Genomic DNA, 27,630 nt, shown 5'->3' with positions numbered 1-27,630 from the left:
AGGAAAAGCCTACAAAGGAGAAAGCCTGAAGTCAGCAGAATCTAGCCACTAAAACTGTGTGGTAATAAATGCTTGTTGTTTAAACAACCCCATTCTGTGGTATCTTCCATAGCAACCTGGAAAACCAAGACAAGGGTTGATGGTTTTATGTAAATTTCTACAATGCAAGGAGAAAGCATCATGCCAAGTGTCTTTCATATCACAGTGATACGGAATCTAATCCCATTTTATTACCCCAATATAATCACATGAGACAGCTTCAAATGCTCCCAGGAATTGTAGATTTGCTCTCAGTAAAGGTATTCAGTAGCAACTGTCGTCAATTAGCCATGATTTTGGGATAACGGACATCATCCTGCTACTGTACAGAAGACAAAATAATTTTTTTAAAAAAGAAGTTTCTCCAATCTCAAATGACTTTACAGAAAGAATGGACTCTCCTGGGAACATTGTAAAGTCATTGAAGAATACATTTTCGTAAATATGGAATGAGCAAAATGATGCCAACAGTTATGTATTGTGCTCCCTTATAGGTTTCAGTAACATTTTTTGTTCCACTAAGAATAAGGGCTTAATGTAGTTGAACCAAAAGAGAAGTCCTCCTTTAACAGATACAGCCTATTCTTTCTTGAATGCCAGAACATGGCTATTAGCTTCAAATGGGACAGAGAAAATAGACTTCACAATGAAAGTTCCCTTCAAATTTACTCATACTCATTAAGGAAGACATTCTTTTCTTCATTGCCCCTAATTTCCCTGGTAGCCTAAAGAAGTAAAAGTTAAAGACTAACGATAAAAATAACTATGGTAATTGTTTCATTGAAGCAAGAAAACGATAGAGAGAAAATAAGGGGAAACATTATTTCCTCCAATCTGGGGCATTGCTTACTAGCAAATGTACTATCTCAAACATTTGCTGAAACAAGGAAATTATTTCCTACTGCTTCAGTTTGGATTTTTATCAGGTGCACTATAAGGTGAAATGTTATGAAGTTCAGAAGTCCAGGTAACTCTTGTGGAATTAATAAATTTTAGCAGTCACCATCTTTAAACACAAATTGTTCATGTAAAATTACTTTTAAATGATATGAAATAAAAGGCTACATATTGGAACTATATATCTAAAAGTTCTTCCCTTTCAATACATTCTTCCCTTTCAATATAGAGAGATACAAGGTTCTTTATTTACTTATAAGATTATTTATAGGAAATCTATGAACAATAGTAGCATTTGAAGGAAAAAAACTGTCAACTTTCTATTGTGTTTTATAGATTAAACATAAGATGAAAATCACATTTTTAGTGTAAATTGATTAAAAGTACATCCCATAAATTTCTGTGAGTTGTAGGTGTATCTCAGTAAAAGCTAAATAAATCAGATTCTTTTGAAAATGTGCTAAAACACTCACAGTTTAACGAAGCTCTGTGAAAACAAATCAAAAATGAGGAAAAATGGAGAAATAAAATAGAAATGAAGAAACTACTGTATTGGAAAAATTAAGTGCTGGTTCTTTCAGAGGAGAAGACTAATAAACACATACAATACAGTCAAGACAAAAACTATGGCAGGTGCAATACAAATTTGGATAAGGTATGAGGAAATTGTTTTTAAAGACACAAGCAAATAAAAGTTAAGATTCTATGTGAAATAAAATTGGGTACCTGGGGAAAATTTAAATCATCAAATTGATGAAGACATCAAATGCTAGAAAAGAAATTAAGAGACCTATAACTAAAGACCAATTTAAAAGTTACAATGAATTGCTGTCATTTGGAGGGCCATACATAAATAGGTTTTAATACAGAAATTCAAGAAGAGTGAACTATCTGAAAATCTATTCATATATGAGTAAAACCCCTAAATTGTTTGATAAATGGCCAAAAGTTGATCAATAACCTTAAATGTCCATACCTAATTTAATAAACAAACCAAAGCAAAAGCACTTAGAAAAATAGAAACAGAATATTTCTTCCACGTTTAAAAAAATTTTTCTTAGATCAAAACTCAATATTCTTAATGGTTCAACTAGAGGCATCTCCAATAAAATCAAGAGCAAAATAACAATGTTCACCATTACATGGATTTAGTATTCCCTTAGAAACTCCAGATCAGTGATTCTTAAAGTGTTGTCCGCAAACCACTAATTTGCTAGAAATGCACATTCTCAGGCCTCACTTGATTCCTCCGTTCCTACTGAATCATAAACTTGAGGCCCTGGGGGTAGGGGCAGAACAGCGATCTGTAATTTACTGAGTCTTGCAGGTGATTCTGATACACGCTGAAGTTAGTTGTAAACAATATGCCACAGTAGGGGTAGGCAAAATTCTTCCACAAATTGCTAAATAGTAAATATATTGGTCTTTGCAGGCCAGTGGTCTCTGTCACAACTGTTTAACTTTGTCACAGGGCTAAGCAGACACGGGTGTGGTTGTGTGAAATGAATGGGTGTGGCTATGCCCCAATTAAACTACTTACTAAAACATGTTTGAGGCTGGATTTGTCCTTCTGACAGTAGTGCCTCAACCCCTTTTTAGTCTACTCTAGACAAGATGAGAAGATCAGAAACCTAAAAAGAAATATAATCATTAGAGCAAAGAAGTCCATTTTTTTGTTTTTTCCAGATGACATGAATAGAATAACTGGAACACCTTAGACAATAAATGGACCACAGGCATCTGCAATAAGAGCCATCAGTCAGAGAACCAGAAACAAACTATCTTTAACCACCTTTAAATGGATGCATCTTTTTTTCAATTAACTATGATAATCAGTTGGAAAAAATAATAAAGTTCCCATTTGTAATCGCAATAAAAATGCCTAAGAATGTAGTGTCCATATGTCGATATAAATATATGAAGTTTTAAAGAGTCAAAAGGAGACGGGAAAAAGTGGAAATTCATTGTTTAGAAGCTGATCCCCACCAGCTCTCCCAGTATCTTCCCTTGCCTTGATCTTCTCTGTAGCACTCACTATTTCCCGACAAAGCATATATTGTAGTTATTTACTGGTTTATTTTCAGTATCTCCCAACTAGAATGTAAGTTCTGAGGGTGATGGGATGTTAGTCTGTACTGTTCACTATTGCATGACTGGCTCTGAAAGCAGTGCCTGGCGCATAGTAAGAATTCAATCAATATTTGTTGGCTGATTGAATAAATGAATGTATGAATGCTCATTTTTCTCACATTAACCCTATTGTTAATGTAGGTTAAAAGAGTCCTTTTGACTCTTTTTAAAACTTCATATATTTACATTAAACCTAAAGTTAATGTAATTCCAAGCAAGAAATGATTTGAAATTTCATCTAAATGAGTGAAAACAACAAAGAATTATTTTGGAAAAAAAAAAAAAAGCATAGGGCAATATGCCCTTGCTGATATGAAATCACACTAGCTGTAATTATCAAAATATTGACAACTTAGAAATCCAACCACTGAGATCTGGATTTAGTATAAGATAAATATGTGTGGTAAATCTGTGGGAAAAGAATCATTCAATAAACGGTATTCCTAAAAAATGGAGAAGATAAAGACTGTCATATCTAGTAAAAAGTAGGCAAAGCACTTGAAAGGACTTCAAAGGAATTCAAAGAGCAACTATCCATAGATAATACATGTGGGAGATACTTTCAGCAATGCTTAAGAACATGGATCTTTTACTTTGGAGTCTTAAACCCAAATTACACCATTTACTACCAGTATGACCTTGGGCAAGAGATTTGTCTTTGTAGAGCTTTATGCATCTTCTTTGCAAAATAGGGCTGAAAATACTTATAAATTGTTTCAGTGAGTGAATATAGCAGTATATATGAAGAATATATGTGAAGAATTTAGCATTATATTTAGCTAATAATAATTTCTTAAAACGTGCTGATTTTTATCACAGTCAAATTGCATGCACACAAAAAACTTTCAGTGTTCAAGAAAAAAAAAAAACTGATTCAATTAAGACATGCCCAAAGAGATCATTATGCCAAGATCAAAATCATATATTTAAATGATATTTAAGGACTTGCAAAAGTAATTATGCTCAAAAGTTAAATGGTAGGGAAAAAACAAACAAAAAATGTATAAAAGGGTGATACAGCTTTTGTTAGAAAAGAGAATGAGAGAGAGAGAGATACGGACTCATAGAGGCAAGCACTGAAATAAATGCTGGAGGAAAAGTGCACCAAGAGATTAACTGAACTCTCTCTGGTAGCAGGCTTTATGGGTGCTTTTCTAATGTTGAACATGTGTCACATTTTTAGTAGCAGAAAAAAATCAAGGAATTCTTTGGGACTGAAAATAATGATTTCCTTTTATATGTGTCAAGTATATGTATTTCAATAACCATTGAATCAAATTCTTATAGAAGTTTATAATGAAATTTCCAGGAAATAAGATGCATAGAGGAAGTTGTTATTTGTGATTCATAGTGCCTAGAAACCTCATGTTTCCCTGTTCATTTTTTCTTCTAGATAGAAGACAATCTAGTATGGGGGGGGGGGGGGTTGGAGGAGGGGGGCCAGGGGTAAACAGAGGGGAAAGAGAATTCCAAAGGTCATGAGGAAAGGCTAAACCAGTACTTGTAATATCTCCTTGGAGAATCAACTTAACAACCTAAATTGGTTTCTTAGGACACTAGTATCAAGTTGTTTAATAAGAAGGTCCCTGTTTCCAGGATTCTATTCTCTTCTAATCTAAAAATATCTTGGAATGTGATACTCTTGAAACCACCTTGAAACTTGGCTTTATTGAATGATATTTCAAAATAAATTCAGTTGCTTTGCTTTTGGTTAGGCTTTTATTTCACGCATTTTACACACTAACAATGAGTCCAAAAATTCAAAATATAAGCAAATAACTCAAAATTGCCCTTGAAAAGCTACAAATCAGAAAGTGTCTGTAGTGAAAAGAACACTGGGATATTTCTGGATCTGTCACCAATGTCTGTGCATCCTCAGGCAATTCACTTTGATTCACTGGGGATCAGTTTCCTAATGTGCAAAATGAGGCAGCTGGATATGATGCTCTTGGAGCTGCTTTTCAGATCTAAAGAGAATTCTGTGAAATTTTATGAATAAAACAGTCTTGGTATTGCTAGGATATACAAATTCTCTGGCCTTTGAGGTGTCTTGAAGTCACTGAATTTCAGCTATCATTTCAGAGAAAAGATATGATGAAAATTAAAATTTAAGAGAATAAAAATAAAAAATTGAAATTCTTGACAGAGGGTTTATTAGCACAGCAGTTATTAAAATAAAACTTTGAAATTCCAGAAAACAAAACAGCAGATTTTCCTGAGTTATGTTAGCAAACTGCCCACAATCAGAATGACTATATATTCAAAAATAGTTTTCCATAAAGTCCATGTAAAAATCTGTTGATATTGATCACCTATGAGGGAACTTTCCTCAAACCAGGCCAATTTTAGCCCTTGGTGATGTCTGGATAATGAGAATTTCAGTGTTTCTCTTATGTCGCTTTCTCACCCACATATAGTAAAGGAAAATATCGTGTTTTGTTTTTTTTTTAACTTCCTTAGTTCTGCTGAAATATTGTTAAAATCCATAATGAAACCTACTTGGAAATTGGAGAGATAATATATTCTGGCTTTCTAAAACATCCAAGGTCTAAAATCTCTGATAAAGCTTTACTGACATTTAAATGCATTCCTAAATCTGCTTTCATAATAAAGTGCAATACCTGGAAAGCCCAAATGGAAATTACAGTGGTTGTCCGCATATTGTTCTTAGAATGCTTATAATATTTCCCTTAATGCAGTGCATAATAATTATGTTCAGGTGATGGTCTCTTCCTCTGGACTGTGAACTCTGTGGATGTAAGAAACATGTCTCAGTGTAAACTCTAGGGCTTTGACATGGTGGATGCTCAATAAGTGTCTGTACAATTAATGGTGAGCAAATGAAGACCCAAAAGTACATTCTGGATTTAAGGTATATTGGTTTGGAATCCTTGGCTTGGTTTCATTATATTTAAACAAATTATTTATCTTCCCATGCTTCTGTATTTTCATAAGTAAAGCTGGGCAATTCTAATATCACCGGATTATTTGATGATGAGATAATGTTACTGACATTATTTTACAGTATAAAGATCAATTCAAAGAAGTTATTGCTATATTTTACCAACATGGTATGATATTAAGAGTGAAAGATGGTTTCAAATTCAACATGGTAGCTACCCTACCAGTTCCAATGTCATCTGGAATTTCTTTAAAGGATGCAAAGCCTTTAATTCTCCCTTAAAGTCAAGAATGAAACACAAATACCACTGTGGGGAACAGCAGCGTGACATGGATGGGTACAAGTTTCTGATGTCAGATTTTTTTCACAGAGTTGGAGAGAGGAAAGTATAAGTGGAATAGGCTGGGAAGCAGGGAAGGAGGGGGATCCTGCAGGGATGGGGAAGGCTTCAGGTTTTCTAAACCTAGCCCTCAGGAGAGTTTTAAAAGTACCCTATTAATGTTCCAATTCTTAAATAAAACAGTTTGCAAGTTCTTCCTTAGTCTACAACTTCCTTCACCTTGAATGAAAATGACAACAAACTTAGAAGAGAGGGTACAGCATCAAAGGAGAGTCTTGCCTGATTGTGCTCTTGACTCAAGAGCTGAGTGACCCTTCACAGCTACTTCTCTTCACCTTGTCTTCTCTTTCATAAAACTCGCATGGCATTACAGAGCACACAGATATTATTAAGGTTAGTTTTCTACCCATCCCACCCATACTCGAGTAGGGAGATAATATGAGTTGCATGGCTTTGCATGGGTATGCACATGACAATATAAGTAAAACACTCAAATGAAATAATGGATACTTCTCATGTAAGGTGGGCACAGTGGAAGAAGACATGGTCTCAGAGGTGTTAGCTCCTGAACACAGCTTCTTGTGGGACATCAGTTCACACTGCATTCAGATGAACAGCTTTTTCTTATGCTATATTTGGAAGGAGGTAACTTAGACCCAGTGAAGTTAATATCCTTATATAACTGAAACCTTCTTTTCTTCTAATGAAAGAATGTTGCTTATGAATTGCTAATCTATCCCATAGACAGTGTATGAGTCCCTAGAGAGGTACAAAGAATTAACGTGCTCAAGGGTGTTGTTATAATTGTTGGCAAGATAGATAAAAAGGGGTTTGCTTTGATGACTTTTGCAGAATCTCTTATTTTATTAATAAAGTTTGTATTCCTTTTGAATGCACACTATAATAATTGTTAATAGTGCTCTTGCAAATAGATATTATAAATATATCATCACACTATTAGCAGGAAATAAAGGAAAAGGCTTAATTGAAAAAAGCATCTGAAAAGATTTTAGTAATATTAAAAGCATAAAGCACAGGGAGTTGAGTAGTCTCTTTAAGTAATTCATTGTGAAACCATGTGTGCCTCTTTTAAGCAAATGCCCTATGCAATATACATTAGACAGGAATATGATCAACTACTTTTGCATCAAAAATAGACAGATTAGAACTTGCTGGTCTGTTACTAGTTGTACAAATGTAGGTATCGGAGAAAATTCAATATTAAGTATCTCATACTACATTCCCATGAGCTAAACGTGTTCTGGCCACACTGGCCTTCTTCCTATGCTTTGACCCTCATTCTGCTTTTGACTTTTGTGTTTCTTCATTGAACCTCTTAAAAGGCTCTGCCCACAGATCTTGACCTGGCAGTTCCACTTCAGAGGTCACCTCCTCAGGAAAGCTTCCAGTACTTGTTAGTCCTTCCTCCATCCTGAAATTCTTTTTTATTTTTGGAATGTGAGCATGTTGGATCCTCAGAGTCTAGAACAGTGCCTGGCACTTAGAAAACTACAGATGTTAAATGAATGAATGAGTGAATGGTCAAGTTCTCTTATCTTAAATTCACAATGCTGGGTTCATTCAAAGCCAACATTATTAGACAAGGATATTCACAACCAATAGTTAAAAATATTTATTTTTGAATTCTTTTCCTTAGTCATTAAAAAAAAAAAAGCTCCTAAGAAAAGGCAAAAAATAATACAATCGATATCGGAGAGATTTCATCTGCTTCAAAAATGCCAAGGTAGCATGGCCACCCTTTATACCTAGACTGCCTTGCAGGTATGAAGGAAGAAACTAAAGGCAGAGCAAGGAGGATGTGTCAGGAATGACCTAGGAGACTTCAATGGCTTTAACTTAAGCTCTGCTGGTTGCCCCACCAGGCTAAGGGCAGTGGGAGTTTTATGATACTTTTCAACACAATTGGCAGCTGAAATGAGCACCTGGAATCTTATTTCATTCTGCCTCACATTCCAGCCTTTGCATCATCAATCATGCCGCCCTAATGTTTTCTTGAAATAAAATAATAAAAAATTATGGAAATATAAAAACTTTCCCCAGCTACTTAAAAAGTCTGTCATGGAAACAAGTATAATGTTGCTCAGAGCTAAAACAAAGAAAAGAGAGACTGAACCACTTAATGAGCTGGTTTTAAGGAAAATATGTTTTATTTTCTTTCTTAAAGTATTCTAAACATTTAGAGTAGGGAAGAATGACACTATATTATATCTTCATAAGTGAAATATAATTATATATGTATATACATATATAATAATATATTTACATGCACATATTAAAAATTTATTCACTCTTCCTCCAGGTGTATTTGAGTGTCTAGGACATACTAACTCTGTGTTGGTCACCGGGAATACAACAGTGAACAAGATAGCTGAGGTCTCTGCTTTTGTATGGATTATATTCTATTTTAATTGGGGAAGGCAAAAATAACCAAGTAATTGAACTATACTGTTACAGATTGTGATGAGTGCTATGAAAGAAATGAAATGCTATGAAAGGTATAATAAAGAGCAATGCCACGATGGTGGCATATTATAACTTGGGAGATGAGGAAAGTCAAAGTTGCATCCTTGTGGCTTTTAGGAAATTCTGGAAACATGGCATTTTTGCCCATTATTAAATTTAATATGTCTACATGCCCACATCTAACACATATGATAGTTTCCTTTTGAAAATTATGGTAACTCTAGAAACTTTATGGGATATCTTTGTTCTCTTCTTTCCATTTGGCCCCCTCCTGCCATGAAGGCCTGTGGACTGAGCATCCTGCATGACCCAACTTACCTGCCTTATTGAGTTCTTATCGGCTCTCCACTTCAAGGACTCTGAAGTTTTTTTAATTGCTTGCCTCTCCCTCTTAAAGAAGAATCCATTCCTTCCTACTTGCAAATTGTTAGGTATGTTCATAGCTGAGCTCTTTTCTCTCTCCTCTATGGCTTACTTTGTTCATGGACTGTTGTTTGGTATCACTTGATTTGATCCTGCCCCTTGGGAATTTTTCCCCTATGCTCTTCCCAGAGGCAATTTCCACCAGTCAGTGCAGTTTTACACAAGGCAGATGTGTGTGTCTGTGTAGTTTATGTGTATGTGTGGGATAATTTCAGACTCACATTTCTTTTTACCCAATTACCATTGGACTTAGGCATCTCCAAGGGTCTTTAAATGGTAGGAAGTGGCAAGGGTGCTTGTTTTGGTCTGCTAAAGCTGCCTGAATGTAATATATCAGGAATAGGTTGGCTTTTACAATGGAGATTTATTAGTTTACAAATTTGCAGTTCTAAGGCTATAAAAATGTCAAATTAAGGCATTAAGAGAAAGATACCTTCTCTGAAGAAAGGCTACTGGTATCTGGGTTCCTCTGACAGATAGCAAGGCACATGGCCAGTGTCTGCTGGTCCTTCACTCCCGGGTCTCATTGCCTCCAGCTTCTGGTTCCAGTGGCCTCCTCTCTGAGCTTCTCTGGGTCCTCTCTCAGCAACTCCAGGGGCTTTTCTCTCTAAGGTCTTTCCAAACTCCTCTGAGTGTTTCTCTCTGAGCTCTCTGGGCTTTTTCTGTGTCCTTTATCCTCTTGTAAAGGACTACAGTAAAGGATTAAGACCCGCCTTGAATTGGGTGAGTCATATCTCAGTTGAAACAACCTAATTAAAAGGCCCCATCCACAACAGGTCCACACCCTTAGGAATGAATCAAAAGAACATGACCTTTTCTGGGGTACTTAACAGCTTCAAACCAGCACAGTGCTATTTTCTCACAAGGAATAACAACACTTCCTTCCTTTCTTTTTTTTTTTTTTTTTTGGAAAAGGACAAGATACATTCTCTAGAGGCAATACCTTGAACCCAGCATTCTTTGCAATCCCTTTGACCTCAAGTCTGTGTAATAAATTGCCAGTTTAAGAAAGTAGCAAACCCACAAACAAGTTGTGGGGAGATCTATTAAGCTGTAACAATACTAATTTTAATTAGATCTTAGAAAAAAGATACAGCTAGAATCTAAATAGAATGTTAGGTACGTGGAAGACATGAACTACACAAATGTGCAATTGCAATTAGTAGATATATTTAAACTCATTCTTAGTAATTATTTGTTAAGAATAGGAGTCAAAAGCTCTTTCAGTGACCTTGAACAAATTGTGTAATTCTTTAAGATAAAAGTTTTCCCACCCTGGAAACTAGGGTTAATAACATCATCCATTTCCTGACCTCTAATGAAGATATGTCTTAGAGTGAACTATGTGTTCTAAAACCATCTATAAAAAAATTCTGCATCAAAATATTACTTTGCTGAAAATTAATAATGTCTTGCTATTTACAAGACATAACTCAGAGTTAGAAGCTTATGCTCCATCTTCCCACATACAAAACAGCTGAATTTCTCATCTTAATTTCCCCCACAGGTATTAATTTGCATGTTTCCAAGATGACATCTTTTTCCCCTGCCTGGCCATATTTCTAACCTCTTCAGGTCATTTTATATTATCTTTTCATCCTTACTTGTGGATGTAAAACCATCCAATTTAGCGTCATTAGCAAATTTAATTAACATATTTATTTCAGCAAGTTAGTTAAACAAAACCCTGGTATGTTACTATAATAACATTAGTCAGTCGTCCTTTTGAAATAGCTGGTAAAAGCAGACCTAGGGGACTCCACCAGAAAAGCTTCATCTGAGAGGATAATGTAGGGTAGCAAGTCAACAAGAAAAGGGGTTCTTTGTGAGTGCAGTGCTCTTGATTTGGTAGGAATTCAAGCTTTTCTTAGGCTAATTCTTGTTATCTGGAGCATTCTAAAGCACCTTAGAAATTTAGATTTTATTCTTTATTGGAATGAAATTCCAATAAACCCTTTAATGAAAGAATCTATTATTTTTCTTTAATGGAAAGAAAGAATCCATTATTTTGTGGTCTGTTGAGTCCACAAAATAGAAATAGCAATCTTCTCTAGTAAACTAAGGACTGATCCCCTCTTTAAGATATCTCTGGGATAGAAATAAGCAAACTTGCTGAAAGGAATAGACATCCTTGTTATTGTATTCCATGTCTAAAACCAAGGAATTACTCCAAATATCAGAAGCAATGGGGTGACCAAACAGCTTTGCTTTTTTGTTTGTTTGTTTGTTTAAATATTAGTTAAGGAAAGTTCTCTAAATTCTTTTTCCATTGGGGGTCATGAGAAGTTTGAAAGTTAGTGTTTAAAATAACTACCATTTATAGAAGAAATGATGGGCTCTGTGTTTGGCGCTGGTGTATTTAAAAAGCCTCTAAGACATAAACCTTGATTTCAGGGAGCCCATGTTTTGATGTTGGTCACTGAAGTAAAATTAATCTCAGTCCAAAATGAGAAGTGCAGTAATAAAGCTATGCCAAGTGGGCCGTGGGAGCACAGAAGAGAGTGAACTAGACGATATGGTGGAGCCAAAAGAAGAAATTACATTTGAATTGCATTTTTAAGTAAGAATTTGATCAGAGGAGAGTGGAAGAGGTTTATCAAGGGTCAAGATCTGTGTGTTCAAAGGTATTTGAGAGTGAGGCCCTTTTCTGTGCTGGAAATGGCAAATAGTCTACTGTGGACACAGTATATTGGTGGTAGGGACAGGGGACACAGCAAAAGATAAAGCATAAAAACAGAAGATTGGACCTTATACACCTTGAAAAGGGGTTAGAAGTTTTCCTTGTTGGCAACTGGGTGGGGGTTGGAGGAAGCATAGAATTTTAAGCCGGGAAGTAACGTGGTCAATTTATGTCAGTATTTGGAATACTGGACTGATGTACTAAGGGAGTTTTAATCCAGCTCCAATATTTACGTCTTTCTAGTCATTCCAACATAAGCTATTTTCTTCAATTGTAACAAATAGATATATGAAAGCAAAAAAAATATATGAAATATGGATGAATAACTCAGTTTGGCTATTGATTTCTCTGTCATCCCTGAAAAGAAATTTATTGTCAATTAAATATAGTTTACTCTTCTCTAAAATGAGATCATACAAAATGTATTATATAGAGTAAATGCCATTAACTAAAATGTTCAGGATAACTATCTATTTTTCTCTAATTTTGCTAGTTGTAGAAGTATCAGACTTTTTTTTTTTAGCAGTCATTACCTTGGAGTTTATCTAAACTAAGAGAAAAAGTTCATAATGTTTTTATGCAATATGTAAATGGTTCTTTAAATATCAATTGTGACAAATAGATAGACTTAAGAAATGCTGCACTTGTAATCCATACAAAACGCAAACATTTTTGGTTGTACATAAATTTAAAGAAATGTCTCAAACACTTTTTTTTTATTGAGATTGTTCACAAACCATACAATTACCCAAAGATCCAAATTGTACAATCAGTTGCCCATGGTACCATAATACAGCTGTGCATCCATCACCACAATTAATTTTTTTCAATTTTTAGAACAATTTCATTACACCAGAAGAGATATAAAGATAAAAAAAGGAAACTCAAATCCTCCCATACCCCTAACCACCCCCCCTCCATTATTGATTCATAGTATTGGTATAGTACATTTGTTACTGTTGATGAAAGAATGCTAAAATACTACTAGCTGTAGTACATAGTTTGCAATAGGTATGTATTTTTTCCTATACGCCCCTCTATTATTACCTTCTAGTTATAGTGTCATACATTTGCTCTAGTTCATGAGAGAGATTTCTAATATTTGTACATTTAATCATGGACATTGGCCCCTACAAGATTCACTGTTTTATACATTCCCATCTTTTAACCTCCAACTTTCCTTCTGGTGACATACGTGACTCTGAGCTTACCCTTTCCAACACATTCACACACCATTCAGCACTGTTAGTTATTCTCACAACATGCTGCCATCACCTCCTTCCACTTCCAAATGTTTAAGTTCACACTAGTTGAACAGTCTGTTCATAATAAGCAACTGCTCTCCATTCTTTAGCCCCATTCTATATCCTGGTAACTTATATTTCATGTCTATGAGTTTACATACTATAACTAGTTCATATCAGTGAGATCCTGCAATATTTGTCCTTATGTGTCTGTCTTATTTCACTCAATATAGTGCCCTCAAGGTTTCTTCATCAACCCATTTTTTTAAGATGGGTTGTTCACACACTATACATTGTGTCCTAAGTAAACAATCGATGGTTCCCTGTACAGTCATGTATTTATGTATTCACCACCGTCACTATTATCTATGTAAAGAGAGCTCCATTTCTTCCACAAAGAGGGAGGAAGAGTCAAAGAAGGTAGAGAGACAAAAGAAAAAAAAGAAAGAGAGAGGAAAAAAAACAAAACAAAACATGACAGCTAGGAAGTGACAAAAGGAAAGATAGCATTAAACCAAAGTAGAATAAAGAGTCAGACAATATCACCAATGCCAAGAGTCCCATACCCCTCCCCTATGTCACCCCCCATATGCATTTAGCTTTGGTATATTGCCTTTGTTACATTAAAGGAAGGATAATACAATGTTTCTGCTAATTGATTGCATTTTCCCCCAATCCCACCCTATTTTTAACACCTTGCAAGGTTGACATTCATTTGTTCTCACTCATGAAAAAACATATTTGTACCTTTTAATACAATCATTGAGCACCGTAGGATTCACTGAGATATACAGTCCCAGTCTTTATCTTTCCTCTTTCCTTCTGGTGTCCCACATGCTCCTAACCTTCCTCTTTCAACCACACTTACAGTCATCTTTGTTCTTTGCTGTACTACTGTCTCCCAAAACTGTGTTCCAAACCTCTCACTCCTGTCTTTTCCTTTCTGTCTGCAGTGCTTCTTTTAGTGTTTCCTATGGAGCAGGTATCTTGTTCACAAACTCTGTCATTGTTTGTCAGAAAATATTTTAAGCTTTCCCTCATATTTGAAGGACAGTTTTGCCAGATATAGGATTCTTGGTTGGTGGTTTTTCTCTTTCAGTATCTTAAATATATAACACCACTTTCTTCTTGCCTCATGGTTTCTGCTGAGAAATCCACATATGGTCTTATCAAGCTTCCTCTGTGTGTGATGGATTGCTTTTCTCTTGCTGCTTTCAGGATTTTCTCTTTATCTTTGACATTTGATAAATTGATTATTAAGTGTCTTGGCATAGGCCTATTCAGATCTATCCTGTTTGGGGTATGCTGTGCTTCTTGGATCTCTAATTTTATGTCTTTCATAAGAGATCGGAAATTTTCATTGATTATTTCCTCTTTTGTTGCTTCTGCCCCTTTTCCCTTCTCTTCTTCTGAGAAACCAATGACACATACATTCCTTCATTTGGTGTTGTCATTCAATTCCTGGAGACACTGCTCATATTTTTCCATTCTTTTCTCTATCTGTTCTTTTGTGTGTAGAATTTCAGGTGTCTTGTTCTCCAGTTCCTGAGTGTTTTCTTCTGCCTCTTGAGATCTGCTGTTGTATGTCTCCATTGTGTCTTTCATCTCTTACACTGTGCCTTTCATTTCCATAGTTTCTGCCAGTTGTTTTTTCAAACTTTCAATTTCTACCTTATGTTCGCCAATGGTTTTCGTTATACCCTTCGTCTCTTTTGCCATATCTTCCCTAAACTTGTTGACTTGATTTAGCATTAGTTGTTTCAATTCCTGGATCTCAGTTGAAGTGTAAGTTTGCTCCTTTGACTGGGTCATAACTTCGTTTTTCTTAGTGTAGATTGTACTTTTCTGTTGTCTAGGCATCTGGTTTCCTTGGTTACCCCAATCAGGTTTTCCCAAGCCAGTGCAGGTTCAGATCTCAGTATCAGGTCTCCCTGAGGGTTTGTCTTAGAAGATTGAGGCCTCAAGCCACTGTGCTTTTCTGCCCAGCAGGTGGTGCTGTCAGCCTATCACTCCAGACTGGTGTAAGGATGTGTGGCCCGTAGCTATTTTCCCCCAGGCTCTGGGGTCCAGTTTTGAATGGAAGGTGGGTAGTAGAGGTTGGCACCACCTTTTTCCTCTTAGGGAAGATACACCCCCTAGGGAGATATCATTTGCATTCAAATAATCTCCCTATCTCTGCTATCTCCACCCTTGTCTGGGTCAGAGAGCTGTAAACTGAAAATGGCTTAGGCTTTATCCACTGAGCTGAAAAAAGGACAGAAAGCCCCCCTTCAGGGCTAGTCCACAGCCACCCTCAGTTTCCCCCATTGGCCAGAGACAGCACCTGGTCCTCTGGGTTCCCCCTCATTCCCAAAGAGGTCTTCCAGCTCTCCAAGTTCAGTCATCACCAAAAGCGTCTGTCTGCTTGTTGGGATTCATAGCTTGTAGTGAGCAGTCAACATTTGTTAATTAAAGCCCCAGTAGGAGCTGGGCTGAGCTATAGTTGCTTGTTCAGAGAGTGCTGCTCTCTAGCACAGTGAGGCTTTGCAGTTTGGGCTGCCATGGGGGAGGGGCTTTTGGCTTGGGTCTGCAGTTTTTACTTACAGATTTTATGCTGTGATCTTGGGCATTTCTTCCAATCCAGGTTGGTGTATGATATGTGGACAGTCATGTTTGTCCCCCAACAGTTATTCCAGATTATTTACTAGTTGTTCCTGGTTGTTTAATAGTTGTTCCAGGGGGATTAACTAGCTTCCACTCCTGTCTATGCTGCCATCTTCTTCTCAGGACTGCAAACACTTTTAAAATTCTGTAGTAGCCAATACATAAAGGCCTGCCTTATGTGGGCATAGGAATGCAATTTAGGAAAGATAAAATACATATACTGATACCACTTAATTTCTTTAAAATCACTGAGCAAGAAAAGCAACTTTGAAGTTTCCATACTAATTTTGCACTGCTTCTATACAGTTCCTTGATTTTAATCCAAGAGCAAAAATTAAGACTCTCCTTCATTATTATGGGTAAACAACTGCATGATAAATGTGGTTGACATTCCCCCCTGGATTTTACATGGGAACAGCCTTTCAATATTTTTATTTAAAAGAGGGCAGGTTTGGCACTTTTATACTGATGTTGCCAATGTTTACATTTCTCAGGATCTCAGGAAGATCCATATTCTTTACAGCTGATACAGCACAGTCTAGAACTCCTGCTAAGCCAGCCTCAGATTTCTCCAGTTTATTTTGTGCATCAATTTGTGAAGCAACCTCATTCATGTTGGTCTCCAAAACCATTCCCCCATCACCATTTCTGCAAGAATATTGTAAACCTTGTCTACTTGGAAAATTAAATCCAGTTCACAGATATTTTCAAAACACTTGTCTAATGTTACCATAAATACTTGAATGACATCTAAAATGCCAAGTTCACTTTCTGAAGACGACATGCAGAAGAGAAAGCATAATGTGACCTAATGTCTGTAAATCAGTTTGTTGTCAGATCCTCCAATTCCCATTCTCCTTCTAGGAAATTACAAACATTTTCATCTCTTAGAAACAAGATGGAAGGTCTCCCTAATGACTTGTTGTTGTGTGTCTTCACTGTAGGGCTAGTATAACTTGGGAAGCCATGGCCGAAGGGGTGAGTGCTGGGGCCAGGGCAGGGGGGCACAGGTGGAAACCTCACCTTGGATTCGCCGGTGATTCTTCCCCACACATCTGCACCTGCACTTCTAATTCTCTCCTCTCTCTCAATCTCTCTCTCTCATATGGTTCTCTAATTTTCTAATATTTTTTGTTAAAAGTAGCAAAAACTTTCATTAAAATTTCAAGTCTTGCTGTTAATAAAACATTTCTAAATCATTTAATACACTTTCCTGTCTTAGTAAATATAATTGACATAATATTGGTGCTGATGACACACAATTTTGCAGTTAGCATTAACTCCACTGTGTATTCATTTCTGATAATATAGTAGCAAACCTCTAAGTGCAGATAGCAAAGGAAATACGTATTATGTTGACTTCCAGATATAATAAAAAGCTTTTCAGTTTTTTAGCTAATATATGAGAGGAACATATTCGATTGTTTAACTTCTAGTAGAAAGTCCAAACAATTAGTTAATTAGGCTTTAAACTGATAGTGCCCAGCTTGATGCCATCCATATATTAAACACTAGATATATATTTATCTTTATATATATCTAGTTTGGCAACGAATGGCTGGATCTTCGGTTAAACCACTTGTAATGTAAATTGATTAAATACATGACCATTATCCATTTCACTGACAGCTGTTCACCATTCCCCTGAGGCTCACAACTTGCTGTTGTCAATATTTATTGAGCACTCACAAAGATTTAGACACTGCACATACGCTGTACATTAAAGCCGCCTGACTCACAGAGGTTTCCTTTCTGTAGTCCATTACCTAGCTTTTGCATACATCAAACATGACATGGCAAGAATAAAGACAGTTATACTTATATATTCACTCAACTAATATCCGTTGATTCCATTTGCATGCCCGGCACTATGCTAGATGCTTGAGATGTGGCATTAGACAGAAATGCAGGACTAACATGGTCTCCGCCTTCCTGGAATTTATGGTTTGTTGAGAAGGCAGACATTACATAGGCAACTACAGATTCATAATTGCTAAGAACATTAAGAAGACAACAGTGCAAGAAGTTAATTTGGGGAGTAAAAAAAAAACTCATTACTTAAATAGTTTCTTTAGTTTCCCCCGGTTACTTCTCTTCTTTTAGGCTTAGTGTGGAGAACATGTATTCATTTGTAAATTCCACCAAGCTTAATCATTTTGACAGTCAAGTCAATCCGAGTGAAACCCAGAAATGCTCATCCAAATAATTCGGAAATATTCCATTTGTGATAGGTCCATTGGGTGGGACAGAGGTAATTAAGGGACTTGTATATTGCTACCCTGCATAAAACAATGCATAACTATGATTTATAAATCCAAGTTTCAATTGCAGTGAACATAACAGTAACAATGGGACATAGGATATTAGTTCAAGAATATGAGAGGTGATGGAGTCAGGTGTAAAACATGGGAAAATAAAAGGAGACATTGAAGTGTGGCAACATATTTGTAAAAAACAATTGTAAATTATTTTTAAATTTACATTACAGTTAACATAATCATAAATATAATGGCTGATAAACTGTCTTTAATTAAAACTCTATAATCAAGACATTTTAGAAAGAACTTAATTCTAAAAGAAAGGAGTCACAAAAAACCCCTAAAATCTAAATTATTACCTTTTTTCATTACAGCATTTTCCAAATGCTTTTCACATTAAATTTTCCACACCCAAATTTTTATATGATATTTTAGCAATCAAACCCATCTAGAAATAAAATGCATAATGTTCCATTATATTAATAGAAATCTAAGGAACAAATTTAATTGTGACTCATAAATCAGAATTTTGATCATCATTGTGACTCAGAGAGGATATGATATGAGGGGTGACCTGAACTTTCTGTCCATGCAAAAAATGATAATAATAAAAATTTGAAGGTGACATTATTACTTCTTATCTGCTAAGGCTCATTATTCATCTATCTTTTGCCATTTCTCAACCACATTATCAGTCCCTCTTTCCTTGGGTGGTTCTGATATTTCACAATGGTTTAATTATAGTTACCTAGAATAATATGGGGAACAAAATGATTATGCATTATAAAGGAGATTTAATTTCCCACTGTTAGCCACAAAACAATTTTCATCTAAATGCCTGTTTTAATTATGGATGGAAGTCTTGTCCCAGATCTATACTAGTGGATGGTAATGATGTCCCGTGCATTGGCATTTTCCATTGATTTAATCTGTTAGATAAAATGTATAACCAAGAAGATACAATTCTGAGTAATATATCAGTGTACTGGACCTTCCTGCTCTTTCTTATTGGGCACAAACTTGCCTCTTTCCTTCTCCTATTGTAATCCATGACTAATTTATAGCAGCTGAAAGTTGACCTCAAAGACAAAACTTTCCTTCTGCTCTCCTTTGTTCACTGGCTGCTACAAACAAAAACACTTTGCAAATATCCCATTCTGGGCATCCAGGGATAGACTGTCAGTCAGCTGGTCACTTTTACTGAGCCCCAGGACAAACACTGGGCACTGTTCTGGAAGCTCTGGGGTATTACAAAGGGGCTGACATTCCTGTATAGCCCTTACCATCTGAGGCTCTAAAAGTAAAAGACAGAAATCAATTCCAAGATCAATCTCTGCCTAAATAAAAGAAATTTATTCCTGCTTGAAATTTTCCACTGAGCTTTACTATTCAACCTCTGAGCTTCCACCTAAATGCTGATGGGATCGCCCGTGACATAATTTTAAAATTCAGCTCCTGACTCAGTCCCACCCAGAGAGGTCAATAATTCCCAAGAGAAAATGAAAATAATTCCTATTGGAATTAAAAATTATCACCATATACTCGAGAGAAATATTATTCTTTTGATATGGACAACTGCATTTCAGTTAACAACACATTAAAGGTTTTTTTTGGTCTTTTATCAATTAAGTCCATTACATAATTGGAGAACTTACTAAGAGGGACATTGGACATTGGCTATTTATTTGTAATTATGGTGTAATGTCTGCCTTCCCAACATACCATATTCCAACACATGAGAAGAGAGTCTTGAATTGGGGAGTGAGGGCTAAGGGGTGTGAGGTTTTTCCTTGGAGTAAAGAAAACTTTCTAAAAATGTTTTGATGATGTTTGCACAGCTCAGTAAATATACTAAAAGCCATTGAATTGTGCACTTTAAATGGGTGAATTGTGTAGTATATAAATTGTATCTCAATAATGCTATTAAAAATTAAATTTCTAATTTTCTGTATCAGAGGGTTACAGGATCGAATGCTTTTGCTTGCAAAATTCAGTTTACTTAATCCCTCCAGCCAACATAAAAAAAAAGCTTTATAATCTGAGCTTTTAAGAGTCTAAATCAGATATTATCTAATGCACAGGCTTTAATGAGACACAACCCTTTTAATTGCCCAGCTGCCTTCAATTATCCAAAATGCAGACCATACATATAGTTGTTCTCCTCCTTCTGTCTCTTAGGGAGTACCTCTTTGTTATACTTCAGCTCTAGTTTGTGCATGTGGGTTTTGGTATGGTTACATTCTCCTTCATCTTTCCCCCAAATAGTTCTCAAATAGATAATGCTGCTAGCATTTGATTTGGAGAGAGCCAAGCGAGTTGTTTTCAAAGAACCACTGTATCACAATTCCCTTTTCTTTTAGTCCATTATAAGTACATAAAAGGTACTTTTAAAATGTAGTATATTATTTCTAAGTGAGTAATACATAGAAAATGTATGTGTCTTATGATTTGCTTGCTTTCTTCCTTTCCCAGATGGTAAAAAATAAAACAAAAAATAGATCATAAAAGAGGTATATGTAAAATCATAACAAAACAAAAACAAACCCAAATAACCTCAACTGTACAGTAATTCCAGAGAAGGAAAAAAAATTCTAGAGTAGGAAGAGATAAAAAGACACCAGGTACATATGGCTACTTGGCTACCCCAACTGCAAGGCAAAACTTCATGAAAGCTAAATCTTGGTCTCAGTTTCCACAAACCAGCATCCTACCCCAGATTCCGTTCTGAAATTGATTTGATTCAAATGCAACCCTCAAGATGTAAAGAAAATGTAGGATTGGCTCAAGTTCATTTTAAGTTCTAGTTATTCCTAGTTTGAAAGGAATTCCTAAGTGAAGGTGAATTCCAGGGCCAACTTGAGGCTTTGAACTTAATCCAGACTATATGTAGAGGGTTGAATAAAGAAAGCAGAATGATCGAATGATCGGAGGGGTGCCCCAATCCAGAATTTCATGCTTGGAACTAGTAACCTTGGGTCACCACAACCCAGACTTTCACATTTAGAATAATCTTTAGTCTGCACCCAGTACAGGTTCATGAGAATGAAAACCTTCAAGCCTCACCATTTATGTCCTACCAGCTGATATAATGTACTGACTCATTAATGGAACAACCCAAATCATTCAGATCTCTCACGTTTTTTCTAGTCCTTCTTTCTCCTCCCACTCTCTAAACATGAGTATTCTCCAAGGCTCATCACTTAGCCTCTGCTAACCTTCTTACATTCTTCATGTACACAGATCCCTCCCTACCTGATGTATTCAGCTAGCACCTTTCAGGGGAATCCCAAGTCCTTATCTCCAATCTAGTCTTCTGGCTCAAGTGCCAGGACTCTAAATGCCAATTAGGCACTTCTATTTAGGTTTCTCAAAAGCAGCATATCCACAACTGAACTCTGCAACCCCCATACCCCAAAGAGCCTCCCCTCTTAACTATTGCACCTCGTCAGAGGCTATTACCGTTTTCTCAATTTCCTGAGCTATAAGTGCTAGTGTCATTTTGAATCATCATTTTTCCTTCGTTTCCTATATTCATTCAGTCACTAAGGCTTATTGATTTTTCCTTTAAATTGTTGCATATTCACATGATCCTTCATATTTACACTGTCATTTTCAAAGTACAGCACCTTAATAGACTGTTCCCTGGATATCATAACAGTCTCCTGGCCGCTCCCCTCTTTGAATCAATGCTGAGCACGTATCTCAGATGAATCTTCCTTAAGCATCACCTTGAGCATGTTAGTCTTTGGTTCTAAAGCCTTGCTGGCACACACTGTTGTAGCAATTTGTCTGAGGCCTCCCTATATTTGCAAATCAAAAACTGTATTTAAGGGTGAATTTAAAAATCTCAATTTCTCCATATAATCTTACTCAGGATATAGAGTTTATGTAATGTAGACTGTCAGTTAATTACATAAGGCTTTGTCTTGTCAATAATTTTTCTTGAGTATTGAGGTTCTTGAGGGTGGGGACTAAGTCCTTCATGCCTTAATGATAAAATGATGACACCGATTTTCATGTTACTCACTGTAACATAGCACAGCGATGTTGGGACATAGCTGATTCCCTCTGGAAGGAAGGAAGGAGCAAGCCAAGGGGAAAATTGTGAGAAAGGACATTACTGAGACAATTGGCAAAATTTGAATGTAGACCACAGATAAGATGATCTGTGTTAAATTTTTGAATTTAAATAATGGTACTTAGGCAATATTCACTGGTATATTAGGAGTAAAAGGGTATAATGCCTGCAACTTATTCTCCAACAATTTTGAAAAGATATATGATGATTAGGTGGGTAGGTAGATTAGATAGATAGATGGATAGATAGACAGATAGATAGACAGACAGATAAGGTGCAGCAACTTGTGTAAAATATTTAGAAATTGTAAATTTGAATTGAGCATATGTAAGCTCTTTATAATATTCTTGCAACTTGTCTGTTAGTTTGAAATCATCTTAAATTGTTAAAAAAAGTATTGAATTTTTCTGTGAGTTATTGAAGGCTCATTACGAAGGAGTGATCAGAGAACCATTCTAATTTTGTTTTTTTGCATTTGTTTGTTTGTTTTTTTCCCTGAAAGTCAAAGAGTTTAGGAGAAAAAATTATAAATACTTCTTTTAATAGCTAGCAAAAAGACAAGAACATTATCAAAGCTATAATATTAGACCTGACAGAAGTTTTTCTATAAAAGCAACTCCATATGCATTTTATTAGATTAACTTTGAAAATACTTTCTGTTGTGAACTGTACATGTATTCAAAATTCTTTCAGTACTCTACCCTGAAGTAAATTTAGAAAGCAAGTGTCAGCAGCAAGGGTTTCCAAACTTAACTTCTGCTCCTAAGATCTAGCATTTTAGAGGCTAAATAATTCATTCTCTCACTTTATTTTTGAAGGAAGGGTGAGAAATACATTTGCTGACTCATGTAATTAATACAACTCTCAATTCTCATTCAACAATTTGACATTGTCACATTTTCGGCTGTTGATGTCATCAGCGCTGAAGTAGGGAAATAGAAATCAATGTACTGTCTTTTCTGTAGTATTTTTAAACTGCTGGGCTATTTAATTTCTCCCCTTAGGAACTTTTTTAATGAGACCCTCGTCTTCCCCCATTCTTCTCCCAGGTTATGTGTCTAAAATAAGGTGATGCATTGTTCCTCAAAGAAAAAAAACTAGTATCACATAGAAAAATAAAATCTCCAAAGCCCCTAGTGAAATAATAAAAGCTCCTACTTTCTAATTTCTGTTTTCTTTTTTTAAAAAACTTCTTTTACTTATGAGAACACTACATTAGAATCATTGAAAAAGAGAACAAAACTCCCCTCCATTCTATCACCTAATCAAATTAATGTCTTCATTCATGGTGCCCCTTTTACTTGTCCAAATTCTACTTTTACATGTTTTTGCAATACTATAGATAGAAAGTTATTCTATACTTGATCCTATACATGTGTTTTCATTTTGCTACAGCATTTTTTTTTCTTGTCTCTCTTTTCCCTTTTTCTTTATCACTCTCCAGCCTCCAATCCATGGTAACAAAAGTTAACAATTTGACTTATATTCCTATCATATCTTCTGGCATGCATACAGTATATACAGTTATTCATGGTCAAAGATCTCATTTCAATAATCAGAAATGATATTTTTTAAGTAAATGGCAATCATAAAAGTGATACATATATAACAAGTATTTCATTTTAATTGTATACATTTAAATGTGTTATGTTTCTTAGAATATGAGTCAGCTGGATTATAAATTTTCCTGCATAAATCACACCAAAACTTCCAGTTTTGGTTTCATTAATTTACTAAGCAATCTAATGGAGTGTTTTCCTAGATTTTCATAATTTTCTTTCCTGCTTTTTTCACAAAGGCTTTTAACTTTGCTTTCCTGGAAACAACAAATCTCTTTTATCACATTTATTTGTAATCAGTCTCTGTAATATTTCATTAAATTTAATAATTACAATAAGAAGAAGCATAAAGAGGTTTAGTAACAAGCACAAGTTACTCTTAGAAAGGAAATGTTTAATGGTGGGGACAAAACTCTCTGAAGTCAACTTTCAGGGAGCATTCTCTGAACCTTTCGCATATTTTATAGAGAAAATGGGGCTATAGATGAATTAGATGTATCAGTTAAGTGGAAGATGGTCATTTCTTTTATGTAAATGGCATAATCCAATATATATGTATCTGCAATTTGCTACTCTCACTTAATGACTCATAATTGTTATCTTTCCAGAACAACAGCTTAGATGTCACTCATTCTCTTCAATAGCTACATAATTTTTCATAGGATGGATGTATTAAAAATCCAGTTACCTTCTTCCCTCATTGATGAGCATTCAGATTGCTTCCAGTTTGGGTCACATTAAACAAGGCTTTAATGAGATCTTCACACATATATCCTTAGGTACTGCTGCATTTATTTTTTTAGAATAAATTCTCTGAAGTGTGTCCTTCTTGCTTTTCAACTTCTATTTTTAGTATCCTTAAATATCAAATATAATTATACAATATTTTAAAATGAGGCTAGGGTTTCAAAATGGATAATTGAAATTCAGGTTCACACCTGGCAAGATTTTGATCAGTTTGAAAATTTCAAGCAACCCATGGAGGAAGTGCTGATAATTTTTTTGTTTTATTTTAATTAGAGAAGTTATAGGCTTACAGAAAAATCATGCAGGAAGTACAGAGTTTGCATATACCCCATCACACACACAGTTTTCCCTATTACTAAAACTTTGCATTGGTGTGGTATCTTTGTTACAATTGATGAAACAATATTATTTTAATTATATTGCTAACTCTAGTCCATAGTTTACATTAGGGCTCACTTTTTGTATTGTACATTTCTATAGATTTTTACAATTTTTATTCTGATAACGTATACACAACCTATAGTTTCCCATTTTAACCATGATCAAACATATAACCCGTGGTATGAATGACATTCACAGTGTTGTGTTACCATCACTATCACCCATTACCAAAACTTTTCCATTACCCCAAACAGAGATTCTGTACCAGTTAAGCATTAACTCCCTATTCCCTACCCAAATCCCAGCCATTGGTTTCCTGTATTCTAGTTTCTGACTATGAATTTGCATATTCAAATTACTTCATAAAGGTGAGATCATACAATTTTATCCTTTTGTGATGGGCTTATTTCATTTAATGTGATGTCTTCAAAGTTCATCCATGTTGTCACAACTAACAGAACCTCATTCCTTTTTAATCCTTCATAATATTCAAATGTATCTATATACTACATTTTGTTTATCCATTCATCTGATAATGGACACTTGGGTTGCTACCACCTTTTGGTAATTGTGAGCAATGCCATTATGAACATCGATGTGCAAATATCTGTTCGACTCCCTGCTTTCAATTCCTTTGGGTATATACCTATAAGTGGATTTACCAGGTCATATGGTAATTCTATACTTAACTTTCTGAGGAAATGTCAAACTGTTTTTCACAGTGAATGGACCATTTTATATTCCTGCCAGTAATGAATGAGTGTTCCCATTTCTCTCCAACGCTTACTCTTTTAGGTTTTTTTTTTTTAATAGTAGGTGTGAAATAGTGGGTGTAAGATGATATCTGTTGTGTTTCTGATTTACATTTCCTTAATGGCCAGTGATGTTGCACATCTTTTCATGTGCTTATTGGTCATTTGTATATCTTCTTTAGGAAGTGCCTATTCAAGCCCTTTGCCCATTTTTAATTGGGTTATTTGTCTTTTTGTTGTTAGCTGCAGGATTTCTTTATATATTCTAGATAGAGACCCTTATTAGATATGTGGTTCCCAAATATTTCCTTCCAGTCTGTAAATTTTCTTTTTACTTTTGTGATCAAGTCTTTTGATGCATAAAAGTTTTTAATTTTGATGAAATCCCATTTATTTATTTTTTCCTTTTGTTTCTCATGTTTTTGTTGTAAAGTCTAAGAAACCATTGTCTCTGTTAAGAGTTTTATACTTTTGGTTCTTACATTTAGGTGTTGGTCCACTTTGAGTTCTTTTTATTTTACATGGTGTGAGGTAGGGGTCCACCTTCATTCCTTTGAATGAAGTTTCCCCAGCACCATTTGTTTGAGACTATACTTTCTTCACTGAGTGGAGCAAGCACCCTTGTCAAAAATCATTTGGTCATAGATGTGAGGATTTATTTCTGAACTCTCAATTCAATTCCATTTGTTTATATGTCTATACCATGCTCTTTTGATTACTGTAGCTTTGTATTAAGTTTTAAAAAAGGGACGTGTGAGTCCTCTAACTGTTCTTTGTCAAGGAGCTATTGCTATTCAGGACCCCTTACCCTTCCATATAAATTGGATGACTCGCTTTTACATTTCTGCAAAGAAGGCTATTGAAATTTTGATTGAGCTTGTGTTGAATCCATAAATTACTTTGGGTAGGAGTGACATCTTAACTATATTTAGTCTTCCAGTCCATGAACATAGAAAGTCCTTCCATTTAATTAGGTCTTTGCTTTCTTTGAACAGTGTTTGGTAGTTTTCATGTCCAGTCTTTTGCATCCTTAGTTAAATTTATTCCTAGACATTTGACTCTTTTAATTGCTATTGTAAAAGGAATATTTTCTTGATTTCCTCTTTAGATTGTTCTTTACTAGTGTACAGAATCATTACTGATTTTTGCATGTTGACCATCTACCCTGCCTCTTTGCTGAATTCATTTATTAGCTCTAGTATCTTCATTGTAGATTTTTTTAGGATTTCCTATATATCAGATCATATCATCTGCAAATAGGGAAAGTTTTACTTCTCCTTTCCAATTTGGATATCTTTTATTTCTTTTTCTTGCCTAATTGCTCTGCCTAGACCTTATATTACAATGTTTGATAACAGATGATGACAGCAGGTATCTTTGTCTTGTTCCTGATTTTAAGAAAAGTTTTCAGTCTTCCACCATTGATATTATGTTAGCTGTAGATTTTTCAAATGTGCCCTTTTTCATGTTGAAAAAAAAGTCCTTCTATCCTTAGTTTTGTAAGTGATTTTATCAAGAAACAGTGCAGATTTTGCCAAATGCCTTTTCTGTGTCAATTGATATGACAATGCATTCTTTCCCTTCATTCTATTAATGTGATGTTTTACATTAATTGATTTTCTTGTGTTGAACTGCCCTTTGCATACTTGGGATAAATCCCACTTGACCATGGCATATCCTCTTAAGGTACTATTGGATTCGGTTTGCTAGTATTTTGTTGAGGAATTTTACATCTATAGTCATAAGGGGTATTGGTCTGTAATTTTCTTCTTTGTGTGGTATCTTTGTCTTTAATATTAGGGTGATGTTGGCTTCACAGAATGAGTTATGAAGCGTTCCCTCCTCTTCAATTTTTTGGAAGAGTTTGACAAGGATTGTTTTTAATTCATCTTGGAATGTTTGTTAGCTCAGATGACTACAGTGTTATGGTCTACTATATTATATCAAAATCTTTATCATTTTGAGGTCACTAGAACTCAGCAGTCTATCACATTTATTGCTTAAATAATTCTGTCAGCATATTTCCCTGGCTCCTGTACTTTTTTGCATATGTAGAGTGCTGCATCTAAATGT

General features: G+C 35.3%; 1 pseudogene; it reads right to left on the bottom strand.

Moving 5' to 3' along the window:
- Window positions 1-16,213: 16,213 nt before the first annotated feature.
- On the bottom strand, window positions 16,214-17,545 carry LOC119543840 (annotated as a pseudogene).
- Between the last annotated feature and the right edge of the window lie 10,085 nt (window positions 17,546-27,630).

The sequence above is a fragment of the Choloepus didactylus genome, chromosome 9 (assembly GCF_015220235.1).
Source record: "Choloepus didactylus isolate mChoDid1 chromosome 9, mChoDid1.pri, whole genome shotgun sequence".
In the NCBI taxonomy this organism is placed as follows: Eukaryota; Metazoa; Chordata; class Mammalia; order Pilosa; family Megalonychidae; genus Choloepus; species Choloepus didactylus.
Note: the sequence above shows the minus strand (reverse complement) of the source record. Positions and strands in the feature narration are given on the sequence as shown.